Raw genomic sequence first — 12860 nt, 5'->3', positions numbered from 1 at the left:
AGATTGCAAAGGAGAAGTGGATAGATTTTGCCTCTCTAATTCTTGAGCCTCTGTATATCCTCTTCTAGACCAATGAATGCCAAAATACTCAGAAGATCGTATGATAAGCTTAGGCTTACTAGCAACATTTTCATTCATGCTTTCCCATCTTCTGCAACAAGACTAGAATGCAAGACATCAGAGGAATTCAGACCTCTGACCTTCTGAATATTCACAATGAACATGCTTTGAAAGCATCATACACTTCAATCTCAGGACATCTTTGTTGTCTTTGGTGTGGTACAATTACTAAAATAAGATGGTTGGAATGCCTTTCCATGTACCAAAACAAACACCCTCACATGGTTCTGTAACATGCATCTGCACCAAATACTCCATGGTTGTGGTTCTAAACAAATTGTTTGACAGGTTTATAAAGCTAGTCTCAGATATGAATCATTATTATTCCAAAAAGTTACATTTTATCTCGTGCTGTGTTGAGAGCAGGGGAAATAGAAACATTTTCTCTATATATGACTTTTATATATTTTATGACTTTGGCTTTAACATCACCAAAATGCACTGGAATTTAAATTCTCTACTTTCAATACTTTTAAAAAAGATGGAAGAACGGAGGAGTCAGGAATTTATGATACATACCTCTTTAATATGCTGTCATTAGTGATGGTTTTAGAATGACAAATAATCAAAGACAATATTAAGAAAAAAAGATTACATACAAAGAATTTTGTATTTATTGACTGATTAACATACGTGTTCAGATGAGTTAGAGAAATAGTCCTTTTTTATTTGAGATATAAATAAGTTGCTTTACACCATTCACATTGGGGGAAATTCTGCGTGTAAAAAATAGGATATTTTTCAACTTTCTGCAGGCTTTTCCAATTGGCCATATTCTTCTTTCATAACTTTCTCCAGTGATACTTTTCAGAGGCTCTTCAGCTTCCTTCAAACACTGGATTACTTAATATGGTAAAAAGATGAGCTGTGTTGTTCTTTGATACCTAGACACTCAGGGAGTAGTGTGTATACTACTCCAAATCCTTCAAAATCTGAAAGAGAAGCTTCTGGTGGACAGGCATAATGTTTCACAGAAGTATATATCTTATCAGACCATTGTGTTGAGACTGAAGATTCCCACAAATCAAATCTGAGTTTTAACAATCTAGGGGGATTTTTGGAAATGTGGAAAAGACAGGAACTCTACTCCAGGGGAAAAAAGATTTCTGTGTACTGCTTAAAGATGCAAATGGCAATCTACTCTATTAAAATTCAATTGGCAGGATAAGAAAATAAAGAACTGACCTGAACTAGAAGGGTGCTTTAATGTATGAAGAGTACCTTTTCTTAAGGTTTAATGAATTTAAACCTGTAGATTAACTGACATGGAAAGCTAGGCTTTCCTCATATTTAAAATAAAATGTTGCTGAAATAATGTGCAAGTGCTTCTACTGAACTAAGTCCTAATACCTCTGAGTTCTCTCTGAAAAAGAAGGAATATATATTGTCACAATTCATAGTGAACGTGGGGAGTTAGAATATACAAAGAAATTTGAGAAAAACTCAGAAGGTTCTGGGGTTAGAAACTTAAAGGCAAGAGAGAGTATTATTTTCTTTATTTAATAACATCAGCCTATGTTTTATTTTTGCATTTGGTATCTCTCCATACTTCATATATACATGAATATATTTCACTAGATGTGAAAGAAGATATTAGAAAGTGGCTGCAGTAGTTCTTACTGTAGACTTAAAGGTATGTACCACCCTGTGAAGGATCCTTTGTTCTGGTTAAACAGAGCAAACAAATAGTTATAATCTCAAGACTTCCATGACTAATAAGTAAATGTGTTAATACACACTCTTATCTTGGATAGAAATTAAAAGGGAGACTGTTCTCTTCAACATAAAGCAGACAGTTCATGCAGCTTGTAATTAAGATGTTAGAAACCACCTAAAGAAGTCAGTATAATGAAACTGGGGTGAATATTTGTAAATAAAATCACCTCCAAATCTTGTGTCTAGAGGAATGAAACTACGAGCAGCAGCTCAGTACTGTTCTGTTGTTAATGAAGTTCAAGAGAAAATTTTGACATTTGCTTTTTAACTGATCTGACTCGCACTGTTAGTGTCATGCTCAGAAAACCTGATTAAGGCACTGTCCTTGAAAAGCAGTTACACAGCTAACTGGAAGTGTTTTGTATGGATAATACCTTCAACTGTAAGTGGTCAGTTATGCTCTGGAGACTTGCAAACCTTTGTTCAAAATCTGAAAAGTTTTGGCTTAAACCACAAAGAACAAGGAAGATAGGCAATCAGTCAAAATAAATTGTGTATCCTACCTTGGCAACCATTATTCTGATGTCCTCTCCCAAATCCACACAACATATTCTGTCAAGGTCATTCTTTGCTTCTCAAAGCCTTTCATAGTGCAAACATGTAGAACATTTGAAGTCAGCTCAGCTTTGTACCCTGATAATACTTTTAGGTTACATAAGTGAGATGAAATGATCAAAATGAAAATTGCAAAACTACAAAATTGAAACCAAATCTGTTAAAGAAGCAACATATATATATATGACACATATATTTATAGTATTTGCATGTATTTATATTACATGCAAATTAACTTTGCAAATGTCAAAGACCACAAACTAGTACAACAGCAGTTTTCTGTGATTCCAGTACCTAATAAAAGGATGGTAAGCGTGCAGAAAATAGAGGATTTTTCTATTAATGATTTACTGATACGATTAATTGGGTGAGGAAAAGGAAGTTATGATGTAGAACAGCTAAAGCTCTATGAAAGATAAACCTCAAGGACACCAATCAAATCCAACAGGTAGGTTTGTACTGTGGAACAGATAGAATATTTTTTAAATATCTTATCAGTAAAGTAGAACTCAACAAAGGTCAGAAATTCGTTTTTCAAAAATATATTTTATTTCTTTGTATTTCTTTTGGAGCCAGCTTTTCATGAATTATAAAGATAAGACAATTGATTTTAACACCAATCAAATACTAGAAGTGAAATGTTACTTTCCTCAGAACTCTCCAGTGCAATTTTCTTTTTCCAAAATCCACATGGGAATCTTTTTTATAACTCCTGGACTCGTACTTACGTCTGGACGTTGAAGCAACATGGTGTTCAAAATATTTTGCCACTAGATAGGCAAATTCCTACTACTGATGTCCAGATCATCTGTTTTTTAAGATGTTTAGTTTAAATGATAGCTTTGAACACTATGATTAAATGGCTTTGAAAACACCATTCTCAGGGCCTGTGACTGGCACACAAGCAATAAAGTAGTGTTGTGCCAACTATATTACTGGAGGGGATAACAGAGATTTAAGAGCCTAAGAAAAAACCATGTAGCCTTTTCTAAAGAGGTGGAGATGATAAAGATCTGACTCTTTGGACATCAAGGATTCCAGAACTATTTTTAAGATCTGCAGATTCCTTGCCATTGTTACAGCTAATAGCTGCTTGATTCACTTCAGCCATGGTGCCAGAAAATTGACAGACTTGGCATAAAGGGGTCACATGATAAACTAGGCACGGATGTTGCTGCTGAGTTTTATTCCCTCTGACAACAGTGAGGTCCTTGGCAGGTCTACCTGCTGGATTTAGGAAGAGGAGCAGCACTGCCATTACTGCTAGCCATCATGAATGGAAGCATACAGACATTATGACTAGAGGGCCAGGGTGGGATGAAGAGAAATTAAAAGGAGGGAGAGAATGTGTCAGGCTGGATGCTGTTACTGCACCCAGAAATGATTATTCAGATATGCACTGCCTCTGGAGAAAGCAAGGAGGGTATTCTGTGGAGGGTGTTTCTGACAGTTCCTTGTCCGTCTGGCAATTATTCAGGGAGGCACTTATCCAGAGGTCTCTATAAAATTGTGTCACTCTTGTCTGCTCTTTTTTTACAGGATGCTCAAAAGGATTGTGTGGTATGTGCTGGATACATCAATCACAGAAGACTGTTGTTTTAAAGCCCACAGCCATGCTGAGACATACCAACAATGGTTTTAATGTTTGCTGGTGGTTGAATGTTTATGCTGTTTTCAGGTTACTGTCCTCTAGGAACTGCAGCTGGCACTGTGTGATTCTGCTGCCGGGAGAGCAAGGGTGGTGAGCAGCAGGCAGAGGAAAAGAATAACTGCAGGGTCCTCTTCAGTGGGAGTGAGGAATTGGTCCTTCTTCCATCCTGTTAAGACAAAAATAAAAGTGAAATTCTTTCATCTGTTTCTCTGTAATTTGGAAATCTGTAGCTTCCAGTGGAAAAAAGCACCCACAATTTATTAAAATATGAGCTTCTGTTTGTGTCTTTGACTCATAGAACAGAAGGAATAACAAACACCTAGGCTGAAAGAGATGTAACAGACAGTGGTAGCAGCAGGGGAAAGGAAAACTGAGCTATCATTGTTTTTCTGAGTCTTAAGTGGTAGAGTTGTTTTCCCCCAGAGAGAGAACAGATAGTGGTGCTTACAATAGATGCAACTGCTGATCCAGGTGAGAACTATGTTTTCAATTTATTAGTCTGGAAGAATACAAAATAAAAGAGCTGTTGGCTGCAATAATTTTGGTAGATCTTCGTAAGTGATGTATGAGAAAAGGTTTAACAGGTTTTGCTCACTTCATTAATATATTTCTTTTGAGCAAGGGTGCACCTGGAAACTCAATAATATCATATCCCTCAGCCTTGGGTCATGCCTTAGGTAGGTAAATAAATTTGTTACACAGTTACAGTTGGGAAAAATTGAACCATGAAAGGATCGTGACTTATTCAAAGCCAGAAAAATCCTCTGTAATACAGTCAAGAAGAATATTCAAGTTAGATATCAAGGTATCAATATTCTAAAGACTGAGGACAAAAATTGAACTGATTTCAGTAGTTAATGCTAGATGTACAAACTAGTGATAAAAAAATCAAGGCACCAGATCTTATACAGTACAAGAACTGCACTCTAGCTTGCTAATTGCTCTGTTGCCTGTCTTTCATACTTAAATTGCAAACTCTTTGGAAACAGATCACCTTTTTGCTTTGGATCATATGGTGGATAGACTAAAAGGTTCACTAGTTCATGAGTAAATGCTAGAGCAAAAAAAAAAGTTAAGTGTAAGGAATGTGACTAGACAGTGCAGGAGTGTTGTAAGTAGCATCAGTATCATTAGTCCTTAAAAAGAATCAGGGAACTGTTGTTACATGCTTTGGCAGAACAAGCAGGTTTAAGTACAGCTCTTTTATTATGCGTCTGACACCTAGGTCAAGACATCACCTTCACTTTTGTAGATCCAAAAAACATTTTTAACAGAAGTTCAGTTCCATGTGGACTGAAATGTGAGGGAAAAAAATAATCTTTTAACATGTTTTCAATTGAAATAATGAAGAAAAGCAAAAGTAAAACATTAAGAAAAGAAATACATAAATAACAGTAGATGAGACATTCCTAGTGTGTCAGCAAAACTGCTAGAATTCCCTGTAACAGATTCCAGTTTTACCTTTCTCTCCCCTGACAAGTGATAGGGGATCCTGCTTTTCGGAAGGAAATTTCTTCTGAAAGGTACACCTGTTATGCTATAAAGTAAGAATAGTGCATCAGCAAGATGGCAAAGCATTTCTACAGAAAACAGAAATGCCAGCAGATTTTCAGTAGGACCTAGGAAACAAGGATGAAAAGGTCCTCAGACTGGTCCTCATTTAGTTGTTTGACTTCTCCATTACATGGAGGAGTAAACAGGAAAGGATTTTGGCTTAGGAGCAGGTTTGTTTTCCCTTTCTCACAACGGAACGAATGAATAGAAGATCAAGGTGAGGATAAGACTTTCTACACAGACTAAGAAGACAGAGAGAATCCAGTTTGTATACAGTATTAAAGCATTTTTTGCATGTTTAGTCAAGACCAGAAACTGTGGACTGTGTTATCTCTCATATTTATTCTGTTTGTGCATGATGATGCCTAGGTTATGTATTCAGGGGCATGGCAGATTCCTATCTCTAGCATGTTGAAAATTGTTGATTATTCATTACACTGTTACAAGTTTTGTGCAACAAGGAAACTCCTTGGCTTGCAAAATCTTAGTGTGTTCCCAAACAGAAGTTTCTTTGTGTACAACAGTAGATGTTCCAAATATTGCATGATGCTAATTTGAGGCCAAAGGCCTCTGTTTCATAACAAACCCTGGGTGCCGCTACTTGTGACTGAAAACTGCTAGAAGTCTCATGTTACCTTCTAGAGCTGTGTTTTAGACAGACTGAGAAATAATCTATGCAAGAGGTAACTGAGTATCTTTCTGAGCTCTTGGTAAGTTTTGTACTTTGTTTTTCAATCAGGTCAACTCATTTGTTTAAGTGCAAAAAAATTTCTAAGAGCAAATGAGAAGAAAACACAGATGTCAATCAGCATGTTCAGTTTCTGATTTCAAAGTGGTAGCGCCTCTATATTGTGCACAAATCTATGTTGCATGCCAGCAACGTACAACCTAATGTTCTGGAGTGAGGACTGGAAGGTGGGTCTTGTTAGTCACTGTGCTTCCTTCTCTGGTCAAGGCACTGTGGAGAAACACACATTTGAAAAAATAAGGTGAATATAAGGATTATAGGCAGAATGCAATTTATTAGAATTGAAATTCAGCCAGTAATAAGGAGATAAACAACCCTTATCAGGCCCACCATGCATTTTTTAATTACAGAATCATAAGGGTTTTCCACTTTGCATCTTATCCAAAAGTAACTCAAAACCTTGACAGTGCTGGCCTTACTCAAAAGGCAAAGTAATGCCTTAACAGGGGTGGTGATAGCACTGGTCTGCTTTTACGTATTTCTTACACCGGTGCCTGTATTTTATGTTTTGCACTGTCCCTGTATTTTATGTTTTGCCCTGTTGCTTTCCAGAAAACATTTCTCCTCTGTGCACATGCACATTCCTCAGTACCCCACTGTTACTCCTACATTTTGCCTTGAATTTCCTGTTTCCTTCTCCCTTGTTGGAGTCTTGGCACTTGGGAAAGTTTTTCCCTAGAACTGTCATACATATTGTATGTACCCTTACCTCCTAGATTTACTTTTATTGAAGATTTGCTTTTTCTTCTCTGTATTGTATTCCAACCAATTGCTATTCAAAGGGGTATTCCTATTCCACATGATGAGCATTTATAAAACACCTAAAGCTGTTTTCTTATTCTGTTTAGATGTCTTTAAAAGCATGAGGTTTTGTGTGGTTTTCTTGTTCTCTTTCCTCGGTCTATTAATGTCATTGTATGGCAGAGAGGAATATTTGAAAAGACACAAGGGCACTGATTTGCATGCAACTAATTTCATGCTGCTTCTACAAAGTGGATACTTTGTTATCTTTTTTTTCCATGAATAACATTCCCACTTTGTCAGTGCGTCTTGGTTTAGGAATCTTCCAGAAACAGTCTGTAATTTATAGCAGTCTTTGAGTGTCAAACGCTACCTTTATGAAACTCAGAACTGATTTACATCTCTCAGTTGTACATTACAAGAGAATATTTACATGATCTGCTTATCCCAAAGAAACCTTAGTTGAAAGACGACAATAAATGCAACTGACTTTCTCACAGCATCTTTCACTAAAAAACCTGCACAAGGGTGGCTGTAGGGGGGCATCTTGACAGATCACCTAAGTAATCCACTCAGTGTGACCTCGAGGCCTTATCTACTGATATTATTCTGCAAGTATATAGAGCACAAAGGGTGCCCTCAGGCTTTCGTCTAGAAAGACCTCTTCCAATCTGGTCATGACATCCTCCAGCAAAGACCCTACATTTAGGTCAGCATCTGATCACGTATGCAAGGCAAGAAAGAATCTTCTTCTGTTAGAAGGTACTTCTCACTCAACTAGTGCTTCAGATCAGATCACTGATCCCAGGAAATTGACCATACTAATACTCATTGTTGAGACGCTTAGTTAATGTTACACTTGGATACCTACCAAATTCAGAGAAACAAGCCTGAAATATTCAGCTTAACTACTTTGAACTGTGTGACTTTTACTGTATCTAAAAATCACACCACCCTGAAAACAACCTTGTGTGCATAGCAATATGCAGTTTTCTCATCTCAGATCAAAAAGCAAAACTACCCCAATGCGGTCGAGTGAAAATCTAAACCAGGAGAAAATTTACTTGAACCTCCCCGAGGTTCTGGTCATGTGATGTCTCCTGCCTTTCTTCTCTCTCCCAGTCTCTCAGGAAACAGCCGCAGCGGTAGGTGTGCGTGGCAGGGTATAATCTCATCTACATGTGCATTCCTGCGCACACATGGAGACGGGTGTGCTCCGACGAGACATTAACGCTTCCCCGTCGTTTGCAGACATGGAGAAGTACCTGAGGACGGGGGCGGCGGCGCCGGCCAACTGAGGGCAGCCGGGGGAAGGACGCGAGAAGGCTACGAGCGAGGATGTGCATTTAATTTCCTACTAACTCCAGACAGGGACGACCAGGTGAGCTGGGGCACATTGGAGAGGCGATTCCGCGGCTGCAGCGCAGCGAGGCACCGCGGGCGCTCCGCTCCTCCCGGCCGCTCGCCGGCTTCCCGGGAAATGCTGGGGGAAGAGGCTCAGGTTACGGGGGTGCGAGCTGGGAGCGCTCCGAGCTCCGGGAAAGCCTTCCCCCCACCTCGTACGGGGGAGCCCAGCCCGCACGCCCGGCCGGCTATACCCGCCCCGGGGCCGCCGGAGCCTCCGCCGTTCTCCCGCACGTGGGGAGGGCCGCGTAGAGGCGGGGCCGCGCTCCCCGCTCGGCGCCTCCACCGGTTCCGGGCTCGGGTCGGCTCGGCCGCCCGGACGAACTCCGTCCGGCCCCTGCTTCGGCTCTGTGGCGCGGTGGCGGTGGCGGCGACCGCGACTCCAACCCGGCTCCCTCCCCGGCCCGACACCTGCGCGGGGGCGGGCAGGGCGCGGCCTCGCGGCACCTACGGGCGCGGCCCCGCCCCAGCGCCCGCCGCCGCCAATCCGCGCCCGCCGCCCGCCCCGCCTACGCCGTTTGCGCAGGCGGCGCTGTTTGCGGCAGCGCGCCGTCCGCCGGCGGCCCCCGGTGCTTCGGGAGTTTCGATGTGACCCGAACAGAGAAAATGGCGGCGGCGGCGGGGGATCGCGCCTCGTCATCGGGATTATCCTCGGGCGGCGGCGTGGAGGCGGGCCGCCAGCCGCCGCCTGCGGGAGCGTGAAGGGCGGCGCGGTGGCGGGGAGCGTCGCCCGGGAGCGGCGGGGGCTCCTGCGGGAGGCGGGCGGCGGCGGCTGCCGGGAACAGCGCTCTGACTGGAGACGGAAGCAGCTGCGTAAAGTGCGGAGCGTGGAGACTGGACCGGCTGACCTGGAGGGCGCCCCTCTTCCTCGCCGGCCGCCCGGCCGCCTCCCTCCTCTTCCTCCTCCTCCTCGCCGGAAGCCCCCCGAGACGGGCTGCTGCTCCACTTACCTGCCCGGGCCGCCGCGGCTCCAAGCCCCGCCAGCCCGGCTGCCTCCCCCAGCCGCTGCGCCGAGCTCCTGGAGTCGCTGCCGGCGGGAAGCACGGTGGGGACGGACCCCGCCGCCGAGCGGAGGATGGAGCCGTCCCCCGCCGTGAGGTGAGGGGCGCCGGGGGCTGACGGGTGTGCAAGGGTCGGTCCCGGCCGGCGCTGGATGACCAGCGGCGCGCGTCGGGGCTGTTCCCGCGGACGGGGCTCGGGGCGGGCTCCGGCGCCGCGTTCCGCCTGGCCGCGGGCCGGTAGCGGACGCGGGGGCGGCGGGAGCTGCCGCGGAGCGCAGTGCTGGGCGCGGCGGGCAGAGCTCGCCCGCCGCCCGCCTTCCCCGGGGTACCTGGTACGGGGCTGAGGGAGGGGCACGGCGGGGCCGGGCTGCCCGTCGGCTGCAGCTGTCAGCAGTGCGGGGCTGCGCGGGAGCCGATCTGCGGGCGCGGAGCGGCGGGGGACGGCCTGTCTGGCTGCGGGGGTGCGTTGTGTTTGACTTCTGCCGGAGTCCCGAAAGGCTTGAAGTGTGAGCTCGGGGCGGTGGCGGGGCCGGATGTGTCAGCAGCCATTGGGGCTCGGGGCGAGCGAGCGCGGTGCTGCCCGCGGGGCTGGGGCCGGGGCTGCGCCGGGGTTCGAGCGGCGGCTGAGCGCCTGCCTTGGGTGCTCCCCAGGCGCTGCCCGAGTACTTTGCTGCAAAACTGAGTAGTCTACCTTCTTTTTTTTTTTTTCCTCCTACTGCCTCCCCCGCCCCCCCCCCCCCCCCCCCCGACTTCTCCGAAGTCAGATTCTAATGTGCAGCTTCGCGATAATGCTGAACTGATTTGTTTTAGTAAGAGGAGGAAAGTCTTTGAAGCATAAATGTCCTCTCTGTTATTCTAGGAGAAAGTAATTTTGTCGTGGCTTAGTTAGGCAGCCCATATTTGCCTTCCATATGTATTAATTGATAAGTCCATTTTCTTGTGAACTGCCCGTATTTCGCCAGTTTAACATGTGTGCTAGTATTCAGGATGAAAGCGAACTCGTGTCTGTGGTGAAGCAGTTTAAGTACTTCAGAACACATTTCAGCTTTAACATGTACTCGCTGGGTCTTACTGGTGTGTGTGTGTGTATGTGTGTAGGCACTGCAGTATGACCGTGTAATTTTGATATGAAGATGACAATTTCTTCTGGATCTTTTGTAAGGCTTTATCTGATGTGGACTCTGTAGTTTAAGAACTTAATGTTGATGTTAACATCCAGGGACCTATTTTAATGATGCCTTACAGTTTGGCTAATCATTTAAACCTCATAAAACGTGTAATTCCTGTTTGGACTTAGGACTTGTGTGTTCTTTTCAGTTGTGACTTATGTCAGTCAAACCTCAAGAATATTTTTTAAATGTTGACTTATCATGGGAGTACCATAATAAGAATTGTTTTCTAGACCAGTGTCCTGTTTATATGTATTCTCAGGAATTCAGATGGATTTTGGCCTGTTCCTAGGGCAGTATAAAAATACTTGTTATGGTGTGGTTGTGCAGATAATAAATGGCTCTGTACTTAGAGAAGGATTAGCAGGAAATCATAAATGTTTAGGGTAAAGGGAATGATGTACGAATTTCAGTGAGTGTCTTGTCTTTTAATAAACTCTTAGCACCATCTTTGTTTTTATCAAGTCATGAAATTATAATGTACTGTATATTGTAATGCAGTTGTATCTAGTTTCATGGCTTTCAAGGAAAAGAAATAATCTGGATCAGAATATGTTTAAAACAGTTGATTCTCATGGTGATAGGAAGTGGGAGTTAGGCTTGACATTAGAGATGCAGGAAGGTCAATGTATATTGCATCAGTGCTGAAATGCTGCATCCATCCTTGGTAGTTGGTCCACAGCAGCAATGACAGAGCAGCTGTGGAATTTTTTTCCTTTCCACATGGACAGTTCTGCTTAATTTTAAGTAGCCGCATTTGGGTAAATCAGTGTATTGAGTGTGTATACAATTTAAAACACTTGTAGTTGCTCTCTGATATTTGACTAGGAATGTTATCAAACCTTAGAAAATACTAAATCCCAAATGCTTTTCTCTTCAGTATTTTAGTGAGATAGTCTACTTTGAATTTAAGTGCAGTTGAAATACATGACAACTTTAATAATGATTGTCCTTCAGAAATACCCTATAATTGCTCATGTAGAGTATCTCAGTAATTCTGTGTGCTGTGTTACCAGTAAACAGATAGTAGACCAAGTACTACTTTATCAGGCTGTTTAAAGAATTTAAACCATCTATCTGCCCTCATTTTAATATTGACTTTTTTTAGCTGGAGAGAGGCTGATTAGTATGTGAGTAACAGTAATACACATTAAATTTGTCTGGGCAGCTGTTGTCCAGATATTTATTAACAGGCAAACTGAAAGCCATAATTTCAATAATGCATTATGGGGAGGTTTTATATTCTGTTTGTAGATACAGGTAGTTATACTTTCTTGTAAGGATCTACTGTTAGTTAGAAGATACTGTGCTTGCTCCAAAGTCCCCCTATCAGTCTCTGTGGTATTACAGTTACTTCCTTTTAAATAGTCTCTGTTTCTGTTTATGCTGGAAGACCTTCATGAACCGCAAAATGAAGATGAGAAGGGAAACTGACTGATGTTAAATTACAGATGTAAATATTACCTTTTTTTTTCTTTAAGCTCTCAAGCATTCTGCTTGTCAGGCAGTAGAGTGAATATTTTCACTAAAAGCAGGGAAGGGTGTAAGGCTATCTTATATCACTGTAAGAGAAGAAGGGAGCTGTTTTACTAGGAATTGCAGCTTCAGCATAATAAAGCACTTCAGATCTCTTATCTCATGTATATTGTTTACTGTCAGTATATTGGTTTTGTTTATAACAAGATCCAAATTGTGAGTTCAGTGATAACTGTAGTGTGATTTCTAGCCTGATGGAAATCCATGGAGGCAAAGTGCACCTCCTTCTCCATGAGGTTAACGATATGCTTTTAAAGCATCCAGACTTTTAAGTGATGTTAGTGGCTGAAATTGGTGTAGATGCCTTATTACTTCCCCAAGTACAGGATTAGTTTACATTGCTGTAATCATGTTTCTATAAAGAAATAAATGGTGCAGTTCATCTCTTCTGTGTGCAGTAACCACATACTGTGTGACTTCCATGAAAATTAGGTGTTTGAAAAGGCATGTGCTTGATAGTTCAGCTGCAAGGCAACCCTTGTAGGTGTTTATACTGTATTTTTCTGCAGTTGTTGTTTGACACATGCTAGAGACAGCAAAGTCACACTGTAAAATAGAAGTTTTGTCTATATGTACAAGTGTACTACTAAAAGCTCATCAGTTTCAGCTCTGTTTATCAATTTGTAGCACCTTTGATGACTTTCAAAGGAAGACATGAATGCTTT

General features: G+C 42.8%; 1 protein-coding gene and 1 long non-coding RNA gene across 3 annotated transcripts in view; one reads left to right on the top strand and one right to left on the bottom strand.

The window, feature by feature from the left end:
* Positions 1 to 2917: 2917 nt before the first annotated feature.
* LOC109144072 lies at positions 2918 to 8235 on the bottom strand. Of its 2 annotated transcripts, XR_002273332.2 has the most exons (4): positions 8150 to 8235; positions 6485 to 6554; positions 5504 to 5579; positions 2918 to 4208 (listed from the first exon to the last, which is right to left on the bottom strand). It is a non-coding gene; the product is annotated as an uncharacterized LOC109144072 (long non-coding RNA). The 2 variants fall into 2 exon arrangements; XR_002044563.3 differs by having other exon boundaries at positions 5504 to 6554.
* Positions 8236 to 8287: 52 nt separating this feature from the next.
* Positions 8288 to 12860, top strand: part of MAP3K1 (mitogen-activated protein kinase kinase kinase 1) — a 58855-nt gene continuing 54282 nt past the window's right edge. The window contains exon 1 of the mRNA XM_039566697.1: positions 8288 to 8466. The gene's annotated coding sequence lies outside the window, so the exon portion shown is untranslated. The remainder of the gene's footprint in view (positions 8467 to 12860) is intronic.

This window comes from Corvus cornix, chromosome Z (assembly GCF_000738735.6).
Source record: "Corvus cornix cornix isolate S_Up_H32 chromosome Z, ASM73873v5, whole genome shotgun sequence".
Classification (NCBI taxonomy): domain Eukaryota; kingdom Metazoa; phylum Chordata; class Aves; order Passeriformes; family Corvidae; genus Corvus; species Corvus cornix.
Note: the sequence above shows the minus strand (reverse complement) of the source record. Positions and strands in the feature narration are given on the sequence as shown.